At 37.9% G+C, this 18,608-nt stretch overlaps 1 protein-coding gene across 3 annotated transcripts in view; it reads right to left on the minus strand.

The window, feature by feature from the left end:
• LOC124119416 (glycoprotein 3-alpha-L-fucosyltransferase A-like) overlaps positions 1–16,879 on the minus strand; it is a 48,205-nt gene extending 31,326 nt beyond the window's left edge. For 2 of the 3 annotated variants that reach the window (XM_046481917.2, XM_046481932.2), the window contains exon 1: positions 148–333. The gene's annotated coding sequence lies outside the window, so the exon portion shown is untranslated. Of the gene's footprint in view, positions 1–147; positions 334–16,768 lie in introns of those variants that run through there. The other variant, XM_048402897.1, reaches the window with a different exon arrangement.
• Between the last annotated feature and the right edge of the window lie 1,729 nt (positions 16,880–18,608).

An 18,608-nucleotide genomic window follows, 5' to 3' on the forward strand; every position in this document is an offset into this window, starting at 1 on the left:
AACAGACCATTGGCTGGTGCTCCCTGTAAATTTAAGCGCTATAAGGGGTTCTTTGGGGCGGCTTCTCGCATGGTCTCACGATGGCGATACCTTGCCTATTGGGCTCAATATTCGCTTATAAAATCCAAGAACGAAATCGTGTCCTACCTGCAGCTGTATGTGGATGAATTAGTCCATGTCAGATATGCTCGTCCGGCGTTCGTTCACATTGTTTTAAAATGTAAAATGTCATATCTTTTTCCTTTCACCATGACGAACGAGTCACGTGCTTATTGTTGGTCAGTTTATCTTCTCGGCGGTATCAGTGTTGCAGGTTTCGTCATCTCTTTCCGTTTGCGATATCGAACGAGTCACATGACCACTCCGCCAATCTCATTTTCTTGACGGTATCAGTGTTTATTTAGGTTGCCAAACCCCAATGACCTGGACTTTCTGGTATTTGACCTTATTAATAGGCGCATGAGAGTAGACACTGGGGTGGCTGTGAATATGACAGCCTTGATGTGACTTAAAATGTTATGGTGTTGATAACATTGTTGGATGCAACTGAAGTTGCATAATTGAAAGTGGCACGACACAAAACAGTAGTGGAATGAAATGAAGAGCATATTGAGAAGTTGAAAGTGGTTTATATTTAACGTTACAACTTACATATCAAGGTCAGTCTCATTAATGTCAGATCTAAGTTCTCGCTGCCGCTAAACAAAGATCTTAGGACATCCCATTACGGGTCACGTCACTTTGACCGACCACTGAAATGACATCAGCCAATTAGAAAGCGGCTTTCTCGAGCTTTACGGCACTCGTTTCAACCTGGCGACTTCAATTCAGACTACGCCTGAAAAATATGTTGACACAGTTCTCGATTAATTTTGAAAACTGAACAAACGAACATTCCGGAATGTCTAATATATGGCTGAGATGTATGGCAGTGCTTCCAACGTACTGTGCAACGCCTCCTCCGTTCAAATGTTTATCCCACGGAAGCGAGAGACAGACGATAATTTGGGCGGAATCAGTCGTACGGGTCGTTCGGAATACCCCGTGTAAACGTTTTCGAGGTTGCATGATAAGAAACCACATTCCGACTGTCACTTTCATGATCTGGTAAGCGACGCTTTGATTGGTCAGATGGCAGATCGTTCTGACGTGACCCGTAATGGGATGTTCTCAGATCTGTGTTTAGCGATAGCGAGAACTAAGATCTGACTTTAATGAGGTTGATATCAAGGTTTGCTAAGGATCAAGTTTTGATGACACCAAAAAATCATCCAACAAATAAAGATTGAAATAACCCGGTACACAATAATTGGTAACCCCAATAGGACCTCAATTGCACGGTGAACGGGCAATGGTGAGGTGAGGTGAAATGTCGCGTCCAAGATTATTGCACTTATATAGCGACGTGTATGCACGTGTGTTTGTGTGGCTGCTTGTACTGGTCCGGACTGATGCCGATTTATAGTGCTAGCACACTGAGATACCATGTCGCAGTTTAACATGAATACCCCACTCAGTATACTGACTCCGAGCCGACCAACGACTTGTCATTATGCATGAACACGCTCCCTCTTACCAACCGGATGAAGGTGACGCGCACCTGGCAAGCTGCCATACTTGTGAAAGTAACTGTTGACTATTAAAAGCCTCCGACTGTGTGTTAACAAAACAGCCCTTTACGAACATGTAACAATAATTCCAGTGGCACTTTAGATCGGGACTTTGACAAGGATGTATACTTTCGCCACTTTAGTTACAGCAGATCAAAGGTTACTGACAAAACTTAGTGCTCTTAACCAATTATTCTGTATTTACTTCTCGGCATTCTACATATGCATGCTTTATTGATGCAATGAAAACTATTGATAAAATGAACGGCTACTGTGTATCTTACAAGTAGAGATTGCTGCAGAGCATCAATAGCTCCCCGCAATATAATGTTATGTGCAGAGGAAATAGGTGTAAGCTGTGGGAGGAGAGAATTTGTGTTCAGTACAAATTGGTTGTTATAAATGTACTTATCTTTGGAAAGCACAATAAAAGAAACAGTGTCTTTAATTGGTCAGCACAAAGAAAACCTAGGCAAGAAAACTGGGCCTGTCAGGCAAAACTTGATATATACCCATTATTAGTACCAATAAAAAAATCCTATATAGATAACAAAACAAATGTCAATCTAAAGCATGTTTTTGCAGCAAATATCAATATTTCTGGTCAAAATGTTGGTTGGGTTAAATAAAGCAAACTTTTAAAATAGTAAACAAAAAAATGTAATGAATCCACTCTAAATATACTTCAGTTCAAATGTAAACATTCACGCAATCATTAATGGATTCCCATTTATCTAGCAGCTAGTTAGGAACATACAGTTTGGTCACGTTATCTATAAATATTGAGAATTATCTTACATATTGTAAAAACAAAGGCCATAGTTCACTTTTCTCAAAAATTCGTTTAAGTAATCAGAAACTAAAAATTGTAGATATACAACAACAACAAAAACCATGCATCACTTCAGATTTTCCTCCCACATCAAGCTGACACGGAATACTATTCAAGACGGCGTTAAACCCAACTACCTCACTCACTCTTGTGTATGGTTCCGTTTGGTTAACTGGGTTTGTGTTGTGATTGCTTCCGGCTTAGATTTGAAATTTGTTTAGAAGAATGTTACTATATTCAACCCAAACATCGTGGAGATATCATGCAACCGTATTATCTTTTTGGAAAATAATTGCAAACTACAGACCAACCTGTCCTATGTATCCAGAAGCAAAGAACATATACGGGTGTATGATCTCTGCTGGAATTTTTTTTGTTTTTTTGTCAAAGCAATAAACCATGCAGAAACGTAAACCGCCGCATGAAACAGTATGTACCATACATTACATACAATGAAGTATTAAAAACAATGCTGTGCTCAACTATGCACAGCAAGCGCCATACATGTGATTATGAAGATAACTAATAAAAAAATTCTCATTTCAAACCCGTTGTTTTACATGTGTTGTTTATTGAACAAAGTCATACTTTATAGAAGCCTGTTATTTAATCGTGTTGAAAAATATGTTGCAAAAGCAGTGTGAAAATTGAGTGCGCGTGACAGGCTTGGCCTAAATTCCTTCCTGGAACGTTTCTCGATGGCTGCCTGAATAATATACGATACATTGCAAAGGTAGTGCGCAATTGAACTGTTCGGGTAAGGGAGATAATCACTCACTCTCAGTGATACAGCTTGAATAAGGCACGATGTTCAGCAATGCAAGGTCAGTGCGTGAATTTATCACTTCTATACTACGCCTATAGCTAAAGGAGATAATCGCTCAATGCGCAATAGTTTATTCTTACAAAATATAGACCGGTTAACTTTAGCGAAATGGGATCATTTTTAGCTCTTTTAAAAACAAAATGAACAAATTTCATGGGTTATCAGCATTACGAAAAGTGACTAAGTCTCAGAATAGCAAGAAGATTTTGAAGTATCTCTTATTGCTGGAAAAGATAAACATCAACATTTCACGCACATTTCACATGATTTGTATGTTTCGTTTCGGTAACTGTGTGGCTTGAAATTTCAAAGAAACCAACATGTCGACTTACATGCTACAAATTTAACCTCTCCCGTATACTTCCCCGCCTTAAGGGCGGGGAAGAATAAAGTACTTCAACTTGGAATGTATGGTAAATTGCTTCATACAGTTCAGTTTTTGTATCAACACACCTGGGCACTGATGTTTTTTTATGTTAGCCCTGGTGTAAGACAGGGATGTGTTCTGTCGCCAATGATTTTTTAAAGTCTTACATACATAAATGGTCTTTGTTTGACAAGACTATTAAACAAGCTGAGCGGAATCACGAACAGGTCTCACGTCAGTAGCTGGAAGATCAATGTGATTCTGCAATTAGTGATTTCTTGAAACAATAGGGAAAGTTTGTGTGGGGAATGACAAGAGAAAAAGAAATCCCGTGGAAGATATACTTGAAGATGGATCAGTAGTGTCAGATGAAAGAGTTGTTCTGGCGACATGAAGATATACATATTCTAGTTTTTTAAACTGTAACAAGAATAATCATTTTGACGATGCAAACTACTGCAGTGAAGTCATGGATGAGTCTAGTATGAATGAAGACATATCTCTTCAGGAGGTGCATCACGTAATCCTACATGCTTACCTACAGTCTGAGAAAGGCAAAGCTACAGGGTATGGTGGTTTACCACTTGAGATTCTTAGACATGAAGAGTGTCTCTCACCTTCTTGCACAGAATGTTCAAGCTGAGTTTCGATTGTACGAATCCTTCTATATCATGAGGATGTGCTTTTGAATCACTATCAAATAGTGATGATACCAGGTGAGCGTTTCCAGCCCCACTGGTGGCAATCGTCAATAGCACATGCAAAGGCAAGTCAATTGTTCACCTGAAACCACTTTTAGGTGGACAAAGGTTTTGTTAACCTCATTCCTAAATCTGCCATATACGACATACGGTATCCGGTCTTCCAGAGACATAAGCCTTGCAAGTTCAACGTATAAACTGCATTGTGTAGTTTTAAATAACAGGCGAAGTGAACATCTTGAACTTCATCAGCTTCTATACGATCAACAGAATGGGTTTAGAACGAAGAGATGGACAACAGAGTACATCTCAACCCTAACATCTCTAATCGAAACAAGAAAGAGCATACTAGGGAGATACACTTGTGTTGCCTTCAGTGATTTGAATAATACAACGCATACGATTGCATTGACCGATCATTACTGTGGGAGAAAATATTTAATATCTGTACTGTCGGAAATATGATTCAAGCGGTTGGCTCATTATGTAAGACTTCACGTATACAGTGCTGTGTGAGAATTAACGGCCTTTGTACATCAAAGTTCTATTCAACAGATTCATCAGCGATCTGATTTGCTCTTTGAATGCTAGTGAGTGAGTGAGTATGGTTTTACGCCGCTTTTAGCAATATTCCAGCAATATCACGGCGGGGGACACCAGAAATGGGCTTCACACATTGTACCCATGTCGGGAATCGAACCCGGGTCTTCGGCGTGACGAACGAACGCTTTAACCACTAGGCTACCCGACCGCCCCTCTCTTTGAATGCTAACTTCCTATAGTGTTCTAATCGTGGAGGTCTTCAGCAACCCATGCTTGCTGTAAAAGGCGACTATGCTTGTCGTAAAAGGGGAATAGCGGGATCGAGTGGTCAGGCTCGCTGACTTGGTTGTTGCATGTCATCGATCCCAATTGCGTGGATCGATGCTCATGATATCAATCACTGGACGGTCTGGTCCAGACTCGATTATTTACTCGCCGTTATATAGCTGGAATATTGCTGAGTGCGACGTTAAACAACAAACCAACCAACCAACCAAACCTCTTTGAATGCATTATCTATAGATATACCAGTTTTAACCTGCGCGGGTGATGTAGGTCTCGTAGCTGAAACCTCGGACGATCAGCTGTTGGTGTCTGCAGAATAAAATGAATATTAACCCATTAAAATCGAAAATCATCCATTTTTGAAACCATTTTGTCAACAAATCTTAATGTGTGTTCAAGTGTGGAAATACTTCACTTGAAGCTGTTGAGCACTTAGCCACTTAAGTTTGCTATAGACTATAACCGTATGGGGAAAGCCATTGACAGTTGATAGCAGAACATTAAGGACTTTTGATTTCCATGTACAAGCTGTTTTGTGGCATGCAATATAATACTTTTACCAAACTATATATTTATACTACCGACCAAAAATAAGGGAACTGATGAAATGATTGTGAAGGTGCAATGACGAGAAATGTCTGTAAAATAAATTTCGGGCGTGTAGATCAATATCTGGTGTGTCAAGCATCTTGATTAACTTGCGTATGGTATTGCTCACTATTCCACCCAAAGAGCTAACCTTACAGATGATTTAGCGGGCCAGTCCAGCGTCCGTATTTCTTCTTGTTGGAGATGATATGTGGCGACCTGGGCACGTTGCGGCCTGGCACTGTTCTCTTGCAGTTCAAAATTCAGCCGATAATTCTTGCAAATGGAACAACGACAGAACGCAAAAATATCGCCAACATATGTCTGGCCAGTGAAATGTCTAATCGCAATAGCCAATTTGAAATCAGTTCGTCTGTCATGTGAGATACGGCCCCACACCATGCCACTACCCCCACCCCGCCCAATACCGATCATGGTAAAAGTGTTTCCCTTCGTCGCCAACAAAGTTTTCTACAACATGTGAATCGAATCGGAGGCAAAATCATGATTCGTCTGTATCTGCTATGATGTTATCGACCTCTTCACCAACAGCCCTCTACACATCTTCCCGAGGCAAGAGAGTTAACTGACTATAAAAGTCCAGTTTCCACCCTTGCCGAAGTAGGCTGGAATTCCTGGGCTCGACCGTAGCGCGTAAGTGTTCGCAAAGGATCAGGAAAACGGAAACAGAATTGTTTTGGCTGTACACGGAGCTGTACTCCAATGATCAGGGGTGTCATAAAAAAAGATTAAAGTGATAAAGAAAACGTGGTAATGGGTTCACATGTTTATTAAATATCTACAAATTGTACTAATGGTTGACAACTACAAATAAATCCACTCAGCGATCACACAGATCACAAATTAATTCTATCAGCGCAAATATACAACCAAGTTTTAGCCAAACAGCTATAAAAAGGAAGGTGTCTAAAACAACACTTTGACAAGATACGGTGAGGTGAGATAGGATTTAACGTCGCGTCCAAGTTTATTGCACTTATGTAGCGACATGCATGCACGTGTGTGTGTGTGTGTGTGTGTGTGTGTGTGTGTGTGTGTGTGTGTGTGTGTGTCTGTGTGTGTGTGTCTGTGTCTGTGTTTGTCTGTGTGTGTGTGTGTCTGTGTGTGTGTGTGTCTGTGTGTGTGTCTCTGTGTGTGTGTGTGTGTGTGTGTCTGTGTCTGTGTGTCTGTGTGTGTGTGGCTGCTTGTACTCTGCGACCAATCCACACCTGAGTTAATTAACTCCACACTCTAAAGAGTGACCTAGGTTCAGTAAACAAAGGGGAGATAACCACCGAGAGCCTATCCCTAAAGCGTGGTCACTTTGACTACAAAACTAGTCTTAATCGACTAAAGTTTCTGTCACTTTGACTGAACAAGAAAATGCTAATGCTCCCAAATAGTTAGTTAATCACGGGAAGGTTGGTTATCCACATATTGCTAGATAAACTGTATAATAGAAACACTAGTTAGTAGGAGTTTAGAAACGACGGGAAAGTTGGTTATCCACGGATTACAAGCAAAACTCTATTTACTCTATTTAAAACCTCTATTACAAAACCCTAGTAACTACGTTTAGTTCGGTACAACCAGACTAAGTGAGAATATAGATCGACATAGTCCCGAACCCACTTACTGACGAAATCTGAGTTTCGAACCTGACCACTCAAGAAGTGAGACAATCGAGAACGATTTTACGAAGGCTGGAGGGTTGATGATATGATGATGATGATGTTGGAGATTATACGAGAGCTTCCGGATGTGCCCATTTCGCATTCGGGCCTGGAGGTTGCAAATCATAAATACAAAAAAAACATTTTTAATACAAGAATGTGGTAGCGAACATATGAGAGACAACATACGTCCAGTCATTACATGAAAAATAGTTGGGCCACTAATTCTGTAACACAAAAATGATCTGACTCTGTAAGATAGCTACCGCCGGAGATTGCCGAGCGATGCCGGAAATAACGCCGGGGAACAGAGCGACACTGGACCATGACGTGGGTAAACTGATCCACGGCGACACTAGCCATGGCAGTTTGATATGTTTACTCTGTAACCCGACCCCTGAAGTGAGTAAGTTTTCGTGCAGATGATACCAAACCCTGAACCTGAAGAAACCTATACTTGCTTCATTTAGGCTTTATTATTACAGAAAGGGGGGAGGGAAGGGAACGTAATGTGGTTCATGGACTGCAAGACAGACTAGGAGACAGACTACGGTGTCAGTATGTCATGGAGAACTGACTAGTAGGTAGATGCCCGCTAGACATTTTATTATTATTATTATTATTATTATTATTATTATTACATCAGAAATTTATACTCTCATATCGGCATATATTGGAACTCATTGCCCATCCCATTATTGATAATCCTTCCAATGAAGAGCGATGAAATCAGAATGTTGAGGCATGTTAGGATTCTTTATAATAACTCTGTTATATTTGCTCCAATTACAGACCATAAGATTTGAAATTTCAAAAACCTAATGTTCAAGTAATACTTTATTAACAAACTCTATTTTCATACACTCTGTTTTATGATTATGTATGACTTACCTGTAACGTGTTCAGTTATGTTACAGCAAGGAGGCGGTACATGTATAAGTCTATTTGACAACTAATCATTATTATGGATCACAATGGGTCCTCAGCTCCTCGTAAAGATACACGTTTCAAGATTCAAGATGCAAGATTCAAGATGCAAGATTCAAGATGCATGTAATTCTTTTTCAACAAACCCACCAGCAGTGGTACATAGGCAATTGTGTACAATGTTAAATAAATGCATACACAGTCGAGGTTACATTTACAAATGTTATTTTAATTATCTGCGGTTTAGTTTGCTTCAATAATTATCAAGCAAACTTCGCGTTATTTTTGTTTTTCATATAATTAAGATTTGGACATTTCATTTTTTCATTTGTGCGGATATATAAGATCATTGTTGATTTGTTTTGAATATTCAATAACTTTTGTTGGTGAAAACCTTAACATGTAAATACATAGTGGAACTAATATCCAAAGAAGGATGAGTTGCGTAACGTAAAGACTTTCATCGGCCGCTCGCAATTAGAAATTGTGGCTACTTTTTATATTTACGAAAAATAATTGGCAAGCACCTAAACATGTAATTTCGGTAACGATAAATACAAGAAATAATAGTATTACACAATGTGTGACAGGTTTCATTGTGAGTAATCGTCTCCTAAGATAAGGGACACTCATTGTTGTTCATACTATTGTGAATGGGTATACCTCAGTTATGTACAGGTCACTGAAATGGAGCTTAAATATTGATGTCTTAGATATCATATACGAGCACTCGCTCACATCCTCCCAAATCAGGACGTAGTTAGGCACATTTGTGAAGAAGCAAAATGAATTAATGTACTGTTTTGCAAACATTTTAATATGTTTACAATCAGACTGGCTGCTGGTGGATGAAACTATAGCTCTCAGGATCATATGTCTTCATAATTATTCTAAATAGCAAAGATGAACAAATAAGCAAACTGTATCAATTAAAAGCATATTAATAATTAAGATAAGCATACGCGATTTAATAGCTTTGGACGATTTGTTTTGTACGTGGACTTCTGTGTAATCAACGTCTATCTTATTTAGTCGTCATATTTTTTGGTACACATAGAGGAACGTGTTCAGTTGTAACCAAATCCAGTTATCCTATATCTTCTAGCCTTGCTCCAAGGCTGTACTGAATAACATGTCCATAGATGTATAGTCATTCTATCCCTATAATAGGCGAATCTAGATAAGCAGACAGTCCGAGGACGTCTTCTATAGGAACACTTGTTCTTATAATTTATATAATCTAGAATTTATTATTTAAACTAACATTTTTGCAAGTCAATATATCTTCCAGTGGTCGGAATTAGCACGAGATTGTGGTATCTGAAGTTACCAGAGTATATTCCATTTACGGACTAAGTACTGGCCATTACGCAGGACCATGTCACGTGGTCATGGCTCATGATTAATAGTTCTACTTATTATAGGCAAGACTAGATAAGCACGATCATTACCACATGCATGTTGTGAGTTCTGAAAACTCTGCACTGGGTTATTTTGTTCCACAACAAGAGTTAGCGAATGTGTCATAGTCGAGTGACCATCAACGACCCGATGATCGTGTTACAAATAGTTTCTTAATCAATCATTAGCAATAAGATTTTCTAAGTTAATCAGATTTCTGTATTGTTAATTCAAACCTTAATATCAATTAAAAATATGCAATAATACTGTGTTCGCTACCGCTTGTATACATGTTCAAAATGACGCACATTTTAATTTTGAAGAAAAACACAGATTAAAACAATGTATATCGAATTAAAATGATGATCAATATGGCAGTGTCACGGAATGATTGTGATATTATCCGTAGTCAGTTTGTCAATATTCATTTGGTATATCGGAGATGAATGCGGGCTAGAAGTGGTCCCTCGCAACCTCAAGCTTGTCGTGCGAGGCAACTCATGATTGAATGGATCGCGTTGTTGGCGTGAATGGTTGCTCTTAGTATCAGTCACTGGATTAGTTGGATCCGAAATTGATTATTTACAAACAGACGTCTTATAACTGGAATATTGCAGCGTTAAACAGCCCACACACACACGCGCGCACACACGCACACAAACAAACACACACACACACACACACACACACACACACACACACACACACACACACACACACACACACACACACACACACACACACACACACACACAAGAATGACAACTATGTCCTAAGTCCATCTTTCTTGATAGGCTCGTTGAAGTTATGTCTTAGAGGAGAAGACAGTCTCATTTAATCTTCAACTTTACACTGTAAGAGTTTTCTACAGGTTTGTGCACGGTAAGGGCGTTTGGTTTGACAGGTTCATTCCACCACTACCACAACCCTCCCCCCTCCATCTCACACACACACACACACACACACACACACACACACACACACACACACACACACACACACACACACACACACACACACACGCACGCACGCACGCACGCACGCACGCACACACACACACACACACACACACTCAGAAGACATGGTAAGTTGACGTAACAGTTGGTCAACTGGTGCTCTGCATTACGGGACTAAACCCGAACTGGTCGGCTCGGAGTCAGTATTCTGTGTATGAGTGGGGTATTCATGTTAAACTGCGGCATGGAATCTCAGTAGTCAAGCACAATCATCATTAGTCTGGACTAAGCAAGCCACACTCACGCACGCACGCATGTACGCACGCACACACACTCAGGTGCATGCACGTCGCTATATAACTGCCACACCTGACCTGTGCATGTCTCTACAGCTTGGAGGCCCACGTGACTCCTCGCAGCTATATTGCCTTGGTCGTATGTGAGAAGACAAGTTGTCATCGTATTACCCAACTATTGGCCTATGCAATTCTCGTCTCTTTTTAGAAAGGTTACAGGGGTGTGGGAGGCAAGCAAATCTAAACATAATATGATTCAATGTTGCTCCTTCATAAAACTGAAATTACCATAATTATGACCGATGTAATTCTTTAATAATGCCTTTGTTTTCTATTGATAAAAGTCACCGATGCTTGCATTGAGCGACTCATACCCTCGGCTCAGTTTTATGCCAGCGTCACTTCCATGTAACTCAATATTATTGTCTAAAGTACTTAACTCTTAAAGTTACTCCAGAGCTCAAAAAGTTCTGCCCCAAACACAAATTTCATATCCTACGGCAATAGAACTTTCAAAGCAGCAGCACCATCATTAAAGCGTCATGAACATTCAACACTTTCAAATCTCTGCTTAAAATTGATCTCTTCAAAAAGCCAATAGCTTGACTAAAAAGATCTCAAGCGCTATACACATGAGAATGGTAGTGATGGGCTGCACATATACTTTTCAGTTCATTTCACGCTAACTCACAAAATTATTCTTTGACTTTACATTCGCAAATATCTTTGAAATCTATATGTTTATCATTTTGATGTGGCTTGATACGACGTAAATTGTAATAAAAAGGTAAATTGTAATACTTGCAGCAAATTGTAATAATTTTGACGTAAATTGTAATTACAACGTAAATTGTAATAAAATTTGACGTAAATTGTAATACGCAAATTGTAATAAGAATTGACGTAAATTGTAATAATCTCTACTTGCGGTAAAATGTAATAACTTTTTTACGTAAATTGTAATAACCTTATAAGTTTAGTGTCAAAGGCGCTAAATGACTAGAACCTATCCTTGTCAGGGTTGGTACAGGGTTTATCGTACAATCGTCATTAAAGTATGGGTGTGGGGGAAGGATTGAGGTGGTTATCGTACATTGTTGTATAATTATATGTATATATAAATGCTTTGGAATTTCATTTCTATGGTTGTCCAGAAGAGGATTAATTACTAGAATGAACTTAGTTTTCTTATTTATTTGAGAAATATTCTGTGTTTTTTGTACTTAATTGTAACATATCCTATTGACGATTTTCATCATAATTGTTCATATTTAACCTAATGGAATCATATTTCAATTGGTAAAGTAGGTAGTAATATACACAATAGAATAATTATAACGTAACAAACTTACACAAATATATCGATGTGTAAATGTGGAAAGTCTGACTTTTACTGACTGAAGCAAATTTATTTATGTTGCAACTGTATATTTGTACATATTTTATGCGGAGAGGGATTTACTAAGTTGCAAGAACTTGTCCCCAATACAATTCTCATTTTGTTCTGTGAATAAAAAATGTTTAAACTAAACTACACTAGCAAATTGATGACACATGATGTCATTCTGCAGTAGTCTGTGTGCAAGCTGATTTAAACATGTTCATATACATAATATCAATTTATTATTATTCAAGTTTCAATTTTTTAACGTTGCTCGGAGGATGTAAAGCAAATAATGACAATGTCCTGGGCGATGTACATGTAGGTATGTGAACCCGCAAGGACTACCTTTATCAATTATTTTACGTGCCGCTTGTGTCATGTCTGTATTGTTAGAATGATACTCTAGCAAATGTACACAAATTTATACCTGAAAGATCCATCCTCGGGTTCGTCTATTCGACAAATATGTTATTTGATTTATCATCCAAAAGTAGCTTAGCTAGGAGTCCATTGCAATAACATTGAGTTACGAGTTACCGAAGAGAGCTCTGTGCAACCGGACCCTGAAATTATGTCGATTTGCATTGGAGGTTTACTTAATTTGATAAGGAGCACATGACCGTTTCCTTGAAACAAACGAGACAGTTCAATCGTATTTATACATTATATTTTGACGAAGTATTCAAATACAACAAATGATCGACAGATGTCAAAGGAAAAAAAAAACAGTCGTCAGCAAATGCAGCATAGATTCCCCATGCATGGGAAAGGAGAATACTTAATACATAACATTATATACAATGTTTTTATTAATATCAAAAGAGGGGCGTGGATATTCTTTACCTACATTGCATATACTATTAGATATTGTGTATTCTCGATCTCTGTGAACTTCTCACAGATAAAGAAATAATAATAAATAAATGCAAACCATGTTAACTTATGCAATATTTGTAGCAATGTATGATTAACATATGGATCATTAATATAACATAAAATATTTCCTTTCATAGGAAGAAGTATATTTAATGAAATAAATGAATAAATGTAACTGTGTTGATTCCTTTCATATGTCATGAAGAACTAACAACAACTTACTGACAACTTTCGCTTGGATAATAACTCCTTGCCCCAACAACAAAAACAGAATCCATCATGATAACGGTACGAAATCATAATTCAAAGTATACACAAATAATATCCGGTATCTTCGGGCATGACTTGTTCAGTTTCAAAGAGCATAAGAATGTATAATAAATTTGTTGCAATCAATTATTGCTGAAATATATCTGTTTTGATCAAAATTGAAAGGATGGATAATCTATAATGATGAGGGTTTTGTCACTAACGTAAATATTCTCTTTGACCTTATACGAAGAGTATTCTAAGATCATTAAACTCGGCAATCGTCGGTGGATTGCGCCAAGCAACCGTGATACCAAATTTGGTACCTCACGTATAATGCGGTACATAATTTTCGAAACAGATAATTACGTTTTTCATAAGTTAACACTAATTTGTGACTTATATACGGACAAAAATTACCTCAGAAGATAATCTTCTCTGAGGTTTTAAGAGGATTAAAATAATTCCAGCTAACATCAAGCACTGTAATAAAATATTGAAATTATAGCATACCTTCTTAACATTTCAATGAAAAGAATAGTGACTAACTAAGAAACCAAATTATATTTATCGCCGATACAATGCCCTCATCAGTATACACACACACACATATACATGTACATACACACAAACACACATATACACACAAACACACACACATACATACAAACAGATACACACATAGGTATGTATGTATGTGTGTGTTTGTGGGTGTGTTTATGTATGTATGTATGTATGTATGTATGTATGTATGTATGTATGTATGTATGTATGTATGTATGTATGTATGTATGTATGCCAGTAAATACGACCTCCATATGTCATTGGTATCAGATCTATGACTACACTTCTACATATAGTTCCAAGTGAAAGATGAGTGACACTACTATGTGAGAAAAATGCTGATATGAGCAATTAAAGGTTATACAAAATGTAACAAATGAACAAAGTAAGATATTTTAAAAGATGAAATAGAAACACAAACCTGTAGATATACGAGTTAGAATGTAGCAAATACATTAGATAAACGTATCTTCTACGTAGATAAAAGTATGTCCAACGAAGACATAAGTATATTCTTCGTAGATAATACGTTTTTCCTTTTTTATCACTAATTTGTGACGGACAATAATCCCCTGAAAGCATAACGATTGTCGAGTTTAATGATCTTCAAGTACGTTTCAAGGTCAAAGAGAAAATTTACTTTAGTGACAAACATATTTTCATTATAAATTTTCAATTCCTTTCTATTTGGATACAAGCAGATATATTTCAGCAATTGATTGCAAGAAATTTATGATAATTCGTATACTCTTTGAAACCGTACAAGAGTTATCCGAAGATACCGGATGTTATTTGTGTATGCACGGGATCTGTCAACTCATTTGTTGTATTTGAATTCTTCGTCAAAATAAAATGAATTGTATATATATGATTAAATTCCCTCGTTTGTTTCAAGAAAAGGATCATGCACTCCTTATCAACTAGTATAGCGTTTCCACTGCAAATCGACACACTGGTTGACCAGCATGTGTTTGTACCCTTCGTCATCACTCGTTCAATCGTGTCGGACTGGTCAAAGTACTGTTGAAGCAAGTCATGCGAAAAACATCTTGAATAGCCTTATAAGAGTATTGAACAATATGTCACAATTAAGTTATTTGTCGAATATATGGTTGTGTAACTCATCATTTTGAACCCGAGGATGGATCTTTCAGTCATTTAAATTTATCGATGTTGACACCACCCTTTAATAACGATTGTACCACAAAGCCTATACCAACCATCCCTAACTTAACAGTTTTGTACGTTTGTCATCATATACAGTATTTCTCGAATTGTACATGTGAAACGCAAGCTCAACTGACAAAGATCATTTCTAGTCAATTGGCGTCTTGGACACTACGGTAGTAAGGTTATTACAATTTACGTAAGAATTTATTACATTTTACCGCAAGTAGAGATTATTACAATTTACGTCAATTTTTATTACAATATGCGTATTACAATTTACGTCAAATATTATTACAATTTACGTTGTTATTACAATTTACGTCAAAATTATTACAATTTACTGCAAGTATTACAATTTACCTTTTTATTACAATTTACGTCGTAACATGGCTCTTTATGTATGTTTCAATGGATGGATTTAGTGCCTTTTATATACACATTATTATTCACTGAATGAAAAGTTTGAACTTCACATAAAATCACATTGAATAGGAAGTTCACCTGACCCTCAAATAGGATCATACACCACACCTGTTTGCAGATATAGAGTTAATACTAACGAACGGGCTACTAGGAATTATATGTTTCGGGTGAAATTAGTATTTACAGTTGTCGAGCCTTGGGACTCATAGTCTCGAGTGACTTATTTATAACCTAACTTCATCCTCTGTGGTCATCTCTATTTAATCGTGTCAGTTTTCGTCAACTGTAAGGGAGACGACCCCTCATATATCACAAGTGCCCATCCGCGTGTAAAACGTCATTTCTATTGCACAACGAGGCCGATTGATTTTTGTCCTCCAAATAACCGCAAATAAACAAAACACAGAACTGTTATTTTTATCATTCAATAGCCAAACACTTGAGGATGATATACAACAAACCAATCATCTTTTCTGTTTTTGTACCAGTGAAACTAAAAATGACTGCTTCCTACAAAAAAGCCGTTTGACATAGATTTTGGACAGGTTGCAGGTGCTGTACAGCATATTCATTTGATGAATGTGACCTCTAAAATCTGTGTCAGCGTCAATGGAGAATAATAAACTAACATAATGCTAGTGGTTTTATAGATCAACTTTCGTCTGAAGAAACATGAATTTCGTCCTTCCCAGGAAAGTAACCTAACGTGACCTTGTTTTGAAAGCCTTACACCTGATCAGTGACAGTTAACACGTTTGCAGAGGGACATTGGAAAAAGGTAGTTTCTGAAAATATAGTTCAAAGATCGCGTTTAATTCTGGATTATGTGAAGCAAGGCTGTTTTGACTATTCTATCAATACATCCAAGTTTGACGGAAGACTTAAATAGGAAAAAAGTTGTTTGTAGAATTGTGGTTCTTTGCAAGATGTTCCCAAAATGCCCCATTGTTATCACCCTGCTGTGGACTAGATGTTATATGTGACAGAATAGACATCATGCAAGACATTGCAAATCACATTATTCTCATGGAATACGCCTTGTTCTTGGCTACTGTTTATACTCCAGGACTGAAACAATGCTGAAGATGTATATTTACCTTACAGAAATGTATACGTCGAATGAAAATGTTCCTAGTGTCCCAATGTTAGGCAACAGCAACACATAACCGGACCCTCGTCCATACCTGTTACACAAGGCAGTGAGACACTAGCAATCACTTTACAGCACGACAACATGCCAGTTGCTAATTTAACGCTGTTTGACGCATACACGTAAATAGCCTGTATTACTATCGCTGCGATGAAACTAATAGCTTAACAGAGATATTGGATATCCTGTGTACAGAAGACTACGAGCCTATGGTATCAGGGCATATCGACCCTAACTTGTAACTTGTAACTCCTGTTCATAAGAAGGATAGTAAAAACGAATGTTCTAATTACAGACCTATCGAACTTTCAAGCTGCTTAGCCAAAGCACTGAAAAATGTGTATTTAAATAATGTATTTAACTTCCTTAGAGATAATAAAATTCTAAGAACTCTTCCTGGTGATTCAACGACGTGCCAGTTGATCAACTTGTATGACTTAATTTTAAAAGCCGTTGATGATGGTAAGGAAGTTAGGGCAGTCTTTTGTGTTATAAGTAAGGCTTTTTATAAGGTTTGGGACCGTGGACCAGGAAACAAACTAGAGACACGGCATGGTAAACGCAGAACTTCCTTCACAACGTGAACATTCAGGTTTTACCATGGCCGTCATACTCACCAGACATGAACCCCATTGAACATTTATGGGACCACCTCGATCGTCAAATTAGAAGTTGCCAAGTGGCTCTGGTCAACCGCCAGCAATTGGAACAAAGCCTCCTTGCCGAATGGCAACGCATTCCCCCCAACGTCATTCGACGTTTGACGTCATCGGCCGATCGACGTGTTCTTGCGTGCATTCATGCTCAAGGTGGACATACCCGATATCACCATGACATTATGATGAGTATTCTGACATTTTACACACGTGCCTCGTCATGTGCAATGACTGTGATTTCATTGCTGAGCCGACGCGTCTATATGGGCATGTCCGTCTGCACGTTAAAGTTTGGTTTAAACATGTTTTTATCTCAAAAGAAACTTGGATCGGTGAACAGGCAAAACTTGCTTATGTAAATGCCTCGCCATATAATTACTTAACAACAGCTGGTTATATAGAAATGAGTGAGTGAGTATGGTTTTACGCCGCTTTTAGTAGTATTCCAGCAATATCACGGCGGGGGACACAAGAAATGGGCTTCACGCATTGTACCCATGTCGGGAATCGAACCCGGGTCTTCGGCGTGACCAGCGAACGCTTTAACCACTAGGCTCCCCGACCGCCCCTTGTTATATATAAGATAGTGCTTAACGTAAACATACAAAATGCACAAATGAATTACATAAAGCCAATACACTGAAGCAAGTGGTGTCTGGGAAAGAAATAATGCTGTTTTCAATTACTATATGCATAAAATTAAGCTACCTACATCTTTTGCTTTTGGCAATGGAATGGTGAACTGATTGAAGAATAGCCATGTTTGTAGAACTGCTGACTGAACTATTGCCATGTAATATTGTTTTTGAATCATACCCATGTGTATAGAAATACAGAATGTTTTTGACATTATCGTATTTTTTACATGTATAGAAAAAGTGAATTGTATCTTCAAAATGATATCCATAAGTGCAGTGTGGTATTTTTGATACATGTCGTCTAAACATATCAGCGTTTAAGTCACTGCAGCCGCGCCTAAGGGGACAGTGGAAAATTTGGCATGAACTATGGCCGTATTTAAAGTCGAAGTTATCACAAATTGAGAATAATTAATTAAGGATTCAAATTCTCTTAATGAGCGAACATTAGTTACTTCATCAGGTAATCGTATCCGGAAGAAATGATTTTGTA

This window comes from Haliotis rufescens, unplaced genomic scaffold (genome assembly GCF_023055435.1).
Source record: "Haliotis rufescens isolate VD_foot unplaced genomic scaffold, xgHalRufe1.0.p SCAF_3, whole genome shotgun sequence".
In the NCBI taxonomy this organism is placed as follows: Eukaryota; Metazoa; Mollusca; class Gastropoda; order Lepetellida; family Haliotidae; genus Haliotis; species Haliotis rufescens.